The sequence below is a fragment of the Balaenoptera ricei genome, chromosome 1 (assembly GCF_028023285.1).
Source record: "Balaenoptera ricei isolate mBalRic1 chromosome 1, mBalRic1.hap2, whole genome shotgun sequence".
In the NCBI taxonomy this organism is placed as follows: domain Eukaryota; kingdom Metazoa; phylum Chordata; class Mammalia; order Artiodactyla; family Balaenopteridae; genus Balaenoptera; species Balaenoptera ricei.
In genome coordinates, this window is record NC_082639.1 from 109,217,611 (window position 1) to 109,229,393 (window position 11,783).

Sequence of the window (11,783 nt, forward strand, 5' to 3'; positions counted from 1 at the left end):
GGCAGTGTGGGGACTCTCCCAGTCTCTCCGTTAGAGGTGCGCTGTAGTCCCGGGGCACCCTGGGACAGACCCGCGAGGTGCCCGGGGATCGGGGCGCGGAGCGGTCGGGCCGCTGCACCACTCCGCCCGCCCCCAACTGAGGTCCTCGACCTCCGCCCGGCTGCGGCCCCCAATTCTCTGCCCGACCGATTGCCACACTTCCCCCCCTCCAGCCCCACTGGGCAGCGGAGGGAGGGGGGCTCCCCGGCTCCCGGCCGGCACAGCCTCTGCGAATCCATCCCAAGTGCCGCGCGCCGAGGCCGAGCACCTCTCCAGGGCCGACCCAGGCTGCGGACCCTCGAGAATCGGCTGCCCTTCCCAGCGCAGAGCCTGCGACCCCTAGGGCGTCCCCCACCCAAGACCTGCCTTAAAACTCACAGCGTTTCCACCCAAGTGCTGTAAAACCTACCCCCAGTGGCACACATAACCTACAGTAGCAGACTCTGAAGGAGCCAAACCCCAACTTTTGTTGTGTAAAATGTATTTGAGTTTTAAATCTAGACCACGTTTATCCGTATTCAAGGTCATGTTTTAAAATGTTTTTCCCTTGGACTGGTAAAACTGATGTTTCATGAAGAGGCAACATGTTTATCCTAGAAAACTGGCCTTGATTCCTAATGAGGACAGAGTGTGACTAAGATGTGTTCGAGGGTTTGTTTAGAGAGAGAGCCCGCCTAGTAGAGGTAACTTATTTTTTTACCTTAATGAAATGGCGTTTTTATACTGTCACCGTTAGAACCTGTGACAGTAGCTTGTTTCATGGTTTACCTAGACAAGTTCAGGTGCTTTGACAGTTCTCTTAGGAAAGAATGTGACCTCCCACTAATCCAGTTTGAGAGCTTGGCCCTCGCTTAAGACGCTATCTGGAGAGGTAGAGAGGCAGAGGCTGACTGACTTACAAACTTTTCCTTTGCTCTTTGCAGTGGGACCCCCGGCCCAGGCCTACATTGGGGAAATGAGACTTGGTCCACCCCCTGGCCCCTGGCCCCTCGCCCCCTGAACCGGTACCCAGGGGACTCTCCAGCCTTTTTTCAGCCCCAGACTTGCCTGATTTTCCAGTTCCCAGCAACCCCTCCAGCCCTTAATTTCTTTGCCCCAGGCTGAACTTTATTAGCATATCATATCTTTCTACCCCCCCTTCCTTTGCCTTCCAATTCCTAAGTCCCCTCTATCTGTCTTGAGTGCCCTTCCCAGATTCCCTTTTCCAGCAGGGTTCCAGTGTCTCCTCTTAGGGCCCCAGCTAAACTTTGGGTACCCCTCTTCCCCCTCCCCATGTCTGTCCTACTTGGCTCCCCTCCTTTAGTTTCTGAACCCTTTTCTCGGGCGTTTTTCCTAGACTTTCCCAAGTCCTCACCAGACTTTTTAAATGATTCCTCAGAGAACTGAAGACCAGTTAACTTTCTTTTAAGATAGCAGTGGGAGGGGAAGTTTGGGGCAGAAGCTGAATAGACAAGGCCTGAAAAATAAAGATAAGAGGGTGTACCCCTCCCCCAGGAGACAAAGGAGAAGGTGGATGGAGAAAGGGAAACGGCCTCAGGCAGCATTAGAATGATGCTACCAGTTTAGAAACACACGCGCGCGCGCGCGCGCGCGCGCGCGCGCGCACACACACACACACACACACACACTCTCTCTCCCTCTCTCCCTCCCTCTCTCTCTCTCTCTCTCTCTCTCTCTCTCTCTCTGCCTGTTTTGGACCAAGAGATTTAGATCACTCTGACCCATCCCCCACCACCCTGGGCTGGCATGGCCACGCCCACAGTGCCCCAAGCTGCCCGCCTTGTTGTGACTCACTTCCTCTGTATGGGCTGCTGAGGTGTCCGGAGGCGAGGCTGAGGACACAACTAGGCCTTTGGCCTGGGATTTAGGTATCTGGGACAGGCAAAGACATGGACCCCAGTTGTGGAAAGTGGATCTTGGTCTTCCCAGGTCAGGCCGGCTCGTGCAACACAGAAACCTATTTGGATAAAAGAGTAGAGCATGGCTAGTACGTGAGCAGAGGGATTGAGGTGCCAGGAATTCTGGGGAGAAAAAGTTTTATAGCAAGAGGAAAAATGGCCAGGAGGAGTTTCTATGTATTCTGAAACCATGCAATGCAAAGTATTTGCAGAAAAGCAATATGGACTTAGAGTTGAACAAGTTTTCATGAGTCAACAGCTAAGACTCTGTATGTTACTTACTGCTTATCCTCCTGCATTCCACTAAGAGGGACCCCAAGTCAGCCATGCCCTTGTGAATGAAAAAATGTTGCCTGCCATATCAGTAAACAAAGGATGTTGCAGCCAGCAAGACATCACGTTTACAGGGACTTCCCTGGCGGTCCAGTGGCTAAGACTCTGAGCTCCCAATGCAGGCGGCCTGGGTTCGATCCCTGGCCAGGGAACTGGATCCCACGTACCGCAACGAAGATCCTGCATGCCTCAACTAAGACCCGACGCAGGCAAATAAATAAATAAATAATTTTTAAAAAGAGAAAAGGCATCACATTACAGCTGCCCTGACAGTGAATCCTGAGAGAACTCAGGACGGAAACGGGATGCCCACCATCAAGCTATCAGCCACTGCAGCCACACACACACCCCCAACAATGCACCCTGAGGAGACTCAGGATGGGAAAACACAGGATACTGGCCCCAGATAGCTGAGATACATATCAGAGGAATGATTTCAGTGAGCCCAGACTTTTGCATCTTTCCATACATAGAAAAGTGCTAAATTCATTAACTTGACATGTCTTATTTTCTTTAATGAACAGTAATCTTTTGATATTCTTTTTTTTTTAAATAAATTTAATTAATTATTTATTTATTTGTCTGCGTTGGGTCTTCGTTGCGGTGCGCAGGCTTCTCATTGTGGTGGCTTCTCTTGTTGCGCAGCACGGGCTCTAGGCACGCGGGCTTCAGTAGTTGCGCCACGCAGGCTCAGTAGCTGTGGCTCGCAGGCTCTAGAGCGCAGCCTCAGTAGTTGTGGCGCACGGGCTTAGTTGCTCCGAAGCATGTGGGATCTTCCCAGACCACGGCTCGAACCCATGTCCCCTGCATTGGCAGGAGGATTCTTAACCACTGCGCCACCAGGGAAGTCCCTCTTTTGATATTCTGACTGCCTGGTTCTTGTTACAAAACTCCTATATATCCTGCTCCTCCCTCACCTCTTCAGAGCAGTCCCCCAGAGCTGTCTGAGAGGCTGCGTCCCAGGCTTAAGCCTTCAGTATTGTCTGCCAAATAAAACATAATTCTCAACTTTTATGTTGTGCGTTTTTTTTCAGTCGACACCCTCATCTGAGTGATGAGGAAAACACTGAAAAGTTAGGAGACCTGGATTCTGGTTCTAACACTACGGGCTCTGGAAGTCACTCAGCTTCCTTGAGTCAGTAACAAGAGGGTGGTAGACCAGGTCATCCCTAAGATCTCCTCCAACTCTGAAATTCTAAAATTTAGAGCACGTGGGTGGAGGGTGATTTAGTAAATCTGAAAACAACCTCAATCTGGCCCTGGAGTTGAACAAAACAAAACCCAGGGACAAAAGGAGTGAGATTCCACCAGCTTCAGGCGAGCATTTGTGAACACATCACACACACACTCCTAGGCAACTGGGACCACTCTTCTGCCTCCAAATTCAGGATTCAGCCTTGCAGGTCAGCCAGCAGTACCTTGCAGAGGTTTGGACTGCGGAAACAGGAGCCCTCTCTCGCCCTTCATTTCCCCCTTAGCCTACTTGGAACGTGCGCCCAAAAGAGATTCTGAAGGGTGCAGAAAACCAAAGGCACAGGGACCCTGGCTGTGGAGCCGCTGTACTACGGTAACCCAGCCTAGAAGTCTCCTGCATGTGTCCTGAGGTCTGTCTCAGCAGGGTTGCTTGCGTAGATGTCTACCTGAGGCTCTTCCCCGACCCTGCCTGCCCACCAAGTTCACCTAGTAACCTGATGTCCTCGGGAGACTGCACTTCCCAACAAGTGGGCCAAGAGAGCCCCTGGATATCTGTGGGTGGAGCCAGAGCCTCAGAGACCTCAAGTGGCCGCCAGGGGTCTCGAGGCTCTCTCTCAGTGGGTTTCGATGGCCTCTTGTGGCCAGATTGGGGATTGGCAAGAAAGAAGTTGCAGAAGAGAGCCAAGGTTGGAATTCTTAGGGAGATGCTAATAACAGTTATCTCTATAAAATAACATAACAATATTAATTATTACATATTAGTTAACATTTTGACATGTGTACCTACCATTCTGTGCCCAGCACTCTTCTAAAGTGCTTTACATGTATTAATTTATTTAATTCTCACAATAGCCTATAATATAAACACTGTTATTATCTCCATTTTGACAAGGAGGAAACTGAGCACAGAAAGGTTAAGGTGGTTGCCAAGGTCACACAGCAGACCAGAATTCTAAGTCTAAGGAACCTGGCTTCAGAACCTTTGCTTTTAATCACCATGCTGAAACTGCATCCCATTTTTCAGGTTGCCAGGTAAAATATAGGATGCTCAGTTAAATTACAATTTCAGACAAACAACAAGTAACTTATTAGCATAGTATATCCTATGAAATATATGGGTCATACTTAATACTAACAAATTATGTGTTGTATTTACTAAATCAGGCAACCCTAATTTACAAGGCACTTTTCTCTGCCAAATGCCATCACACATATTACCTCATTTAATCCTCCCAGGAAGCCTATTCTCAGGTGCCCCAGGATTCCCCCTCCCCATCCCCACCCCCCCACACTTCATCTTCTCCCAATATTCCCTTTTTTTTTTTCAGGTAAAGAAAACAGAGGGACTTTCCTGGCGATCCAATGGTTAAGACTCTGCGGACCCAACGCAGGGGGCACAGGTTCGATCCCTGGTCAGGGAAGATCCCGCATGCCACGTGGCATGGCCAAAAAAAAGAAAAAGAAACAGAGACATGATAGAGACCTGAAGTGACTAGCTGAGGTTGCAGAACATAACAAGTGGCAGAGCTGGGACTGAACCCACATTCTCCAGCAAAAATTGGTGCGTGTTTTCCACTTTAACAGGAAAGAAAAGTGAGAAGCAGTGATTGCCACCGTGGAAATCTTCCTTTATAGCATCTCCTTGGGCCTGGTCTGCTCTGAGGAAGAGCTGCCGGTCCCTCCTCAGAAAACCAGTGAGGACCTTCCTAGGGTGGGAGAGCGACAGAGGAATGGAGACAGGTCTCTGGCTTCTGTGCCCAGCCCCCAGCAGACCTGTCTAGGGCAGCAGGAAGGAGACTGCTCCCAGACCCTAGGGAGTTGGCTGTGAGATTCGAGTACGTGTCTACTCAGGGGCCCCTGAGGCTCCCCAAGACTGTTTACCTGCTGCTCTGTGCACAGACAGCCTCCAGCCCAGCTGCTGGGGTTGCATCACCTGCAGCTAAAACAGCCCTGGCGGCCAAAAGGCAACACAAGGAATCTAAGACACAGGGACCCAGGGAGCCTCTTTCATCTCCCTGTTGCCTTTTGGAAGCATGGTGCTTCTGCCCACAGGGAACACCCTGTGCATTTTTCTCTCTTGACTCTGAGCTGCTCCTATCCCCGGAATACCTGTGCCCTTCCTTCCCTGAAGATTTACACAGTCCCCTCCCCCCGCCTCCTCACTCTACTACTCTCTTCCAATCACTCCCGCTCGCTACTGCTCTAATACCCCTCTGGGATGCAGGCTGGGGTGCCCTGCTGGTATGTGCCCCAACAGGTTTTTCCGTACCAGCCTCCAAATCAGCCTGGAGCCTGTCTGACCTGCACCCCGCCCCCCTTTCCAGGGAGCTGGAGTCAGAGGCAGAGCCAGGTCAGAAGCTGGACTTAGAGACTGGGCTTCTGTGGTCCCACCTGGCCCCGCCGGGACGGCAGTGCACAAAGCCTCCTGTGTCGGGGCTGAGCTGCTGAGAGGTCAGCGGAGTTCTCCGCATGGGTTAAGGCCAGTTCCTGGGAGGAGAGATGCTGGGTAGGGAGGTGTTGGCATGTGGGACCTTGTGCAGCCTGGTCCTCTCCCGCATTTGGGAGGGGCTGAGAGGATAGCTGGGCTGGTCTGCTGGAGACGTCCTCTGACCGGCTGTTCAGCTTGGGCTGCACACACACCCTCCCCTGTACAGGGGAGCTGTACACACAGGAGCTGGTGCCCATACACGGTGCGCTGCCGGGCTCTGAGGACACCCACTTCACCCCCAGCACCTCTGGTAAGCACTGGACCTGGGCTCTCATGCTGGGGCTCGGGGGGGAGGGAGGAACTTGTTGATCACTTGAGCGAGGGAGAAAGGAGTTTTCCTTTTCTAACATGAGTGCCTGCTTCCTTCTCCAGGCCCCCATGTACCCACAAGAACACATACTCATATCAGCTCAGAGACTGCACCTGCTGACCTAAAGATCCCAGCTGGAGACTCCGAGGGTGAAAGGCGCACAGTGGTGGAAGCTCTGTGGGCAGGGCGGGGGGCTTACTTGGAGGCTGGGGCTGAAGGTGGGGGAAGATGCTGTTACCTCCCGCCGCACATACTTAATCCCTCTGCCTCACCTCGCCTCCCTTACACTACCCCAGGAATACCCAGCCAGGCCATGGAAGGAAGGGAGGTGACCTCAAAAGGGGATCATCCACCTCAGACCAAGGGCTGGGGAGCCTTGGGACCAACCCTAGAGTCTGGGAGGGTTTGTTTGGTGCTAGTTCTAGCAGCACCCCTGATCAAACTTGCTTCCGGAAGGATGGTGAGTGGTGGGGAAGGTGGAGGCAAGCCCACTTGGGCTCCCAAACCTGCCAAGCAGGTTGTTCTTTTTTTCTGCAACAAGGGAAAAGAATGGGTAAAGGGAGTCCAGGCTCCCGGACCTGGGGTCATAAAGCGGCCCAGAAAGGCTGGGACGTTCCCCTGAATTGGCTCCTGTGTCCCTCCCCCCCAGGGCATCCAGTCGCACCATGTCTGTGACCAGCGGGAAGATGGGACTATCCCTGGCTCAGGAGATCTTCAGCCACCTAGGCCTTGCCAACACGGTAGGCGCTGCTGGGATTGTAGGAATCTTTTTTTTTATTACGTCAGCACAGGGGCTGGGGGGTGGGACGGGGAATAGGAAAGGGAGAGCTGGCCCTGAGGCCATGCCCAAGGCCTGGCCGGGGCACTGGGGAACGGGCAGACTCTGGTACCCCTGTGCTCTTACAGACTGCAGCTTGGGGCACCCTCAGAACCTTCTTGAGCTTCAGTATAGACAAGGATGTGCAGAGGCTGCTGAGGACCATTGCAGGCCAAGGTGAGCCCCTTCCCTCTGCACTTGGGCATATTACCTTTTAGAAACCAGTCTGTAGACCGAGGAGGAGCCCAGAAGGAGGAACTGACGATACTCAATAGAGTATCTCCTGGGCACGAGAGAGGAAGTTTCACACTGCTGCTGATGTAACAATCTCATATTATTTTGTAAACATAGAGCAGCTCTCTTTTCCTAGGTTTACAAACTGTCTTGTCAAGAGTAGAGGAGTGAGCTGTGGTTAGAGATAGGTTAGTTGACCCACCAGGGCACCAAAGCTAAAATTTTTGGCCCAATTAATGTCTAGGTGGCCAAATACAGATATGGATTCAGTTGCCAGAATGAGGATGGTGATAACACTAGAAAAAATAACAAAAGAGCCACCATTTCTTAGGGGCTCCTTTTGTGCCAGGGCCTATGCCGAGCACATTACACGTTTCAGTGAATCCTCACATCCACACTCACATCCTTGTTTTATAGATGAAAAAACTGAAGTACAGAGAGGTTAAATACCTTGCCCAAGGTCACACAGCTATTAAGTCACCTAGTCTCCTACAATACACATAATGATCCTATAGGACATGTAACTGCCATGTATCAATTCCTGGTCTATATCATAGGTGTTGGTCTATCCTATAAGCTATAGCATACTCTTGGCACCCAAGACCACCTTTCTCCACACTGGTCAGACTTTGTTCCGTGTTATCCAAACTTAAATTGGTGATCTTGGTTTGAGTAATTTCGTAAACAGAATCCGGTCATTGTGCTCGTTGAGCTAGGTCTCCTAGTACAACTGTCCCCAAAAACCTATAAATAAAAAAGCTCACCAAAAATTTGAAGATGGAATAGCTTTTTGTATACTGGTTGAGAAACCATCATGCCTGTTAACAGCTATTCAAGACAGTACATAGAAGCATTTATTTTATCATCCAGAGATTTCCATTTTGACAGTAGATTACTGTACTCATCCAATAAAGCCTGTACTATTATAATGAGTGAACACTAAGATTCATTTGAAGAGTTGTGGTTATCTAAATTCCTGTCATAAAAACAAACTTATACCACAGCAGTAAATGATTGTAAAGTATTTGGATTACAGGACCTAGACTCCTGGATGTAAATGCCGGATTTATCTTAGAAGTAGGAGTCAAAAAATAATACAGGCCTATTTTTCTGAACAAATTTTTAAAAAGGAAAAACTCAATCAAGACACTTCCAAACTATTCTTTTATGAGAGAAATGTGAAAACATAATTGTGATGAATATTTATTCAGAAAAATGACCTTTAAATGACAGCTGATTCAGGACAAATTCAGACCAATCTGAACCATAAAATGAAGGTTCATTATAAAGATCCTAGGGTAGTATGAGATGCCAAATATATTCTCAAGTAACAAGACAAGAATTATGTTTGATATAGGTTTGGTGTAGAGGGTACTTGTACACCATTGGGAATATTCAGTTAATGAGTGACTCCTACCCCAATTCTATAACTAAGGAGTAACAAGAGTTGGAAGAAGGGAAGAATGGATACTGGGAAGCATTTGGCAGTCTTCATCACAACATAAAACCAATGATACATGGAATTCAAAAGAGTAGCCATCAGGGAATTCCCTGGCGGTCCAGTAGTTAGGGCTCCGTGTTCTCACTGCTGAGGGCCTGGGTTCCATCCCTGGTCGGGGAACTAAAATCCCACAAGCCACAGCCAAAAAATTAATTAATTAATTAAATTTAATTTAAAGTGAAAAAAAAACAAAGAGTAGCCATCAGGCCCACTGACAATTAGGTAATGAATGAGTCCAAATAAAATATAGCATCCTGTATTCACTTCATCTTTTTTTTTTGGTTTCTTTGTGGGAGTTTATGATCTGTGGGGCTGCCCTAAGTGTAGGTTTCAGGCAGTTCTGGGAAGGGTCTCAGGAGTCAAGTGACTGAGAAAACTCTGAAAAAGAGGATAATAGGAAATGATGACAGCACCAGTGCACAGCTCATGACACAAACAGGTTTTTTGCAACCAAAAAAAAATTTTTTTTAACATTTCTTTCTTTTTTTAAAAAAAAAACATTTATTTATTTATTTGGCTGCACTGGGTCTTAGTTGCAGTATGCAGGATCTAGTTCCCTGACCAGGGATCGAACCTGGGCCCCCTGCATTGGGATTGTAGAGTCTTAGCCACTGGACCACCAGGGAAGTCCCCAAAATATTTTATTATAATCAGTTATAGCTCATGATTTGAATATGTACTATATCTCTATTATTTCTAAACTGAACCCTCCATTACCATCTTTAACCAAAAGGCAAGAGGCCTGGTGCAGGTATGAGAGAAGGACAATGATGCTGAATCCCAGGGGTCCAACCAGGAGAAACTGATGTATAAAGATGAGGATAATAAGACGACCCTGGTAGGTCAGGATCAGAACGGGAAGTCACATGACCCTGCTCCCTATCAGAGCCCCATCAACTCAGTTTAAGGACAGGGTGGGTGTATCCTCCTTGGACTTTCTCGAACTTGTAAGTTAAAAACAGTCTTTCTGGATTTCATGCTGTAAATCTTTTTTTTTTTTTTAAGATTTTTTTTTTTTTTTGCTGCATTGAGTCTTTGTTGCTGCATGCAGTCTTTCTCTGGTTGTGGGGAGCGGGAGCTACTCTTCATTGTGGTGCACGGGCTTCTCATTGCGGTGGCTTCTCTTGTTGCGGAGCGCGGGCTCTAGGCGTGCGGGCTTCAGTAGTTGTGGCATGTGGGCTCAGTAGTTGTGGCGCATGGGCTTAGTTGCTCTGCATGTGGGACCTTCCCGGACCAGGGCTCGAACCCGTGTCCCCTGCACTGGCAGGCGGATTCTTAACCACTGCGCCACTAGGGAAATTCCTCATGCTGTAAGTCTTTATAGGTAGCCAGTCTCCTCTATCTTTTCTTGAGTACCTGCCCTTGGAGCGAGGCTCTAAGCTAGTGGCAGGGCCAGGAAAGACATGGATGGAACAAGTAATATTCCAGTAATATTCCCCACAGCAACCGATCTTTCCTGCCACATCATCTCCTATGAGGATGGACAGATAACTTTTACCCTCACATAATGCATATTTCTCTTTTCCTTGACTCTCTCCTCACCAACACTCCCTAGAATAATTCACCATGCGGTCCAATCCCTACTCTGTGAGAATGTCACTACCACCACATCCACATTCTGTTTCTTCCTCCACCAGGAAACTGAGACAATTACCAAGTCCTGATGCGCATCCTTATTTCTCGAAGTGAGACTGATCTTTTAAGTATCCGAGTTGAGTTCAAAAAGAAATTTGGGAAGTCCCTCTACTCTTCCCTCCAGGTGAGACTTCGCTGGTTCTTAACCTGGAGCCCCGGAGCTTCACCCCTAACCTCCACACTGCGCACAGTGGAGCATAGTCACGTCCTGGAGAACTCATGGGTCCTTGGTGAATTTAGTGCAGGACTCCAGGCACCACACAAGCTCTGGGCCAGCACGAGGGAGAGGACAGAGTACCTGAGCCATAGTGGTGGTGGGTCTTTCTAATACTTGACTTTCTTGTCTGCAGAATGCAGTGAAAGGCAACTGCCGGTCAGCCCTACTAGCCCTGTGCAGGGCTGAAGACCTTTGAGGCCTCATCCCCACATGACCTTCAAGGATCTGAGATTCCCATGGATGGCTGAGCCTGCAGGAGACCAGCTGGGCCTCCAAATAAGATAACCCCTCACTTGAGCACCACATGTTCCAGCTTCTTGTGGAGTCTGGAACTCGAAGTTCCTCTTAAATCCCTTAATTTCCCTCATCTCAAAGTGATGTCTGCACCTGGGTCCCCTAGCTCTGTCTTGGGTATGCGATAATGGGATCTCTTTGATAGTTTCTGCTCTACTCATTCTTTCCGTATTCTGGCCAGCACATCTCACTGATATTTGGATTCTTTTGGCAAGCTTCACTGTCATTTGTGTTCCCTGATTGAAGTTTGGGTGGAGCAGGACATGGGCTGGGAGGAGGCCTTGAAGCTGGAGGTGCCTTTCATGTGCACTTGGATATTCAACAGGAGTCCTGTTTGAGGCTCTAGACTGCAGTTGTCAACAACCCCCCTCCCCTCGGTGTCTCCCCTCACCCCCATTAATCTCTCTTCCCCAGGAAATTTCAGGTAAAATAATTGAGAACCAGGAACCACAATGAGGTCAGAAATGGTTAGAGGTAGCAAAGGACCATCTGTATGACCTGAGAAGCAAGCAGAGGATCAAGCTACCCCTCCCCTGCATGGGAAGATTGGGTTAGCAGGGTGCACAATCCCCAAATTCATCTGTCCAAAGCAGGAACTTGGAAACCCACCTCCCAAATTATAGTACTACTTCCAAAAGAAGACCTATCGAAAACAGATAAAAAACAAAAAAGGAAAAAGCAGGCTTTGGCTCTCCCTGCTGCTTGTATTAGAAATGACAGGCCACCCCTTCACATCTTTTTACCTCCCCCTCCCCCTTTTTGCATTCCTCAACTGAGTCAAATACTTAACCCCATAGCTGCAGGGTAAGGCAAACAACAGACC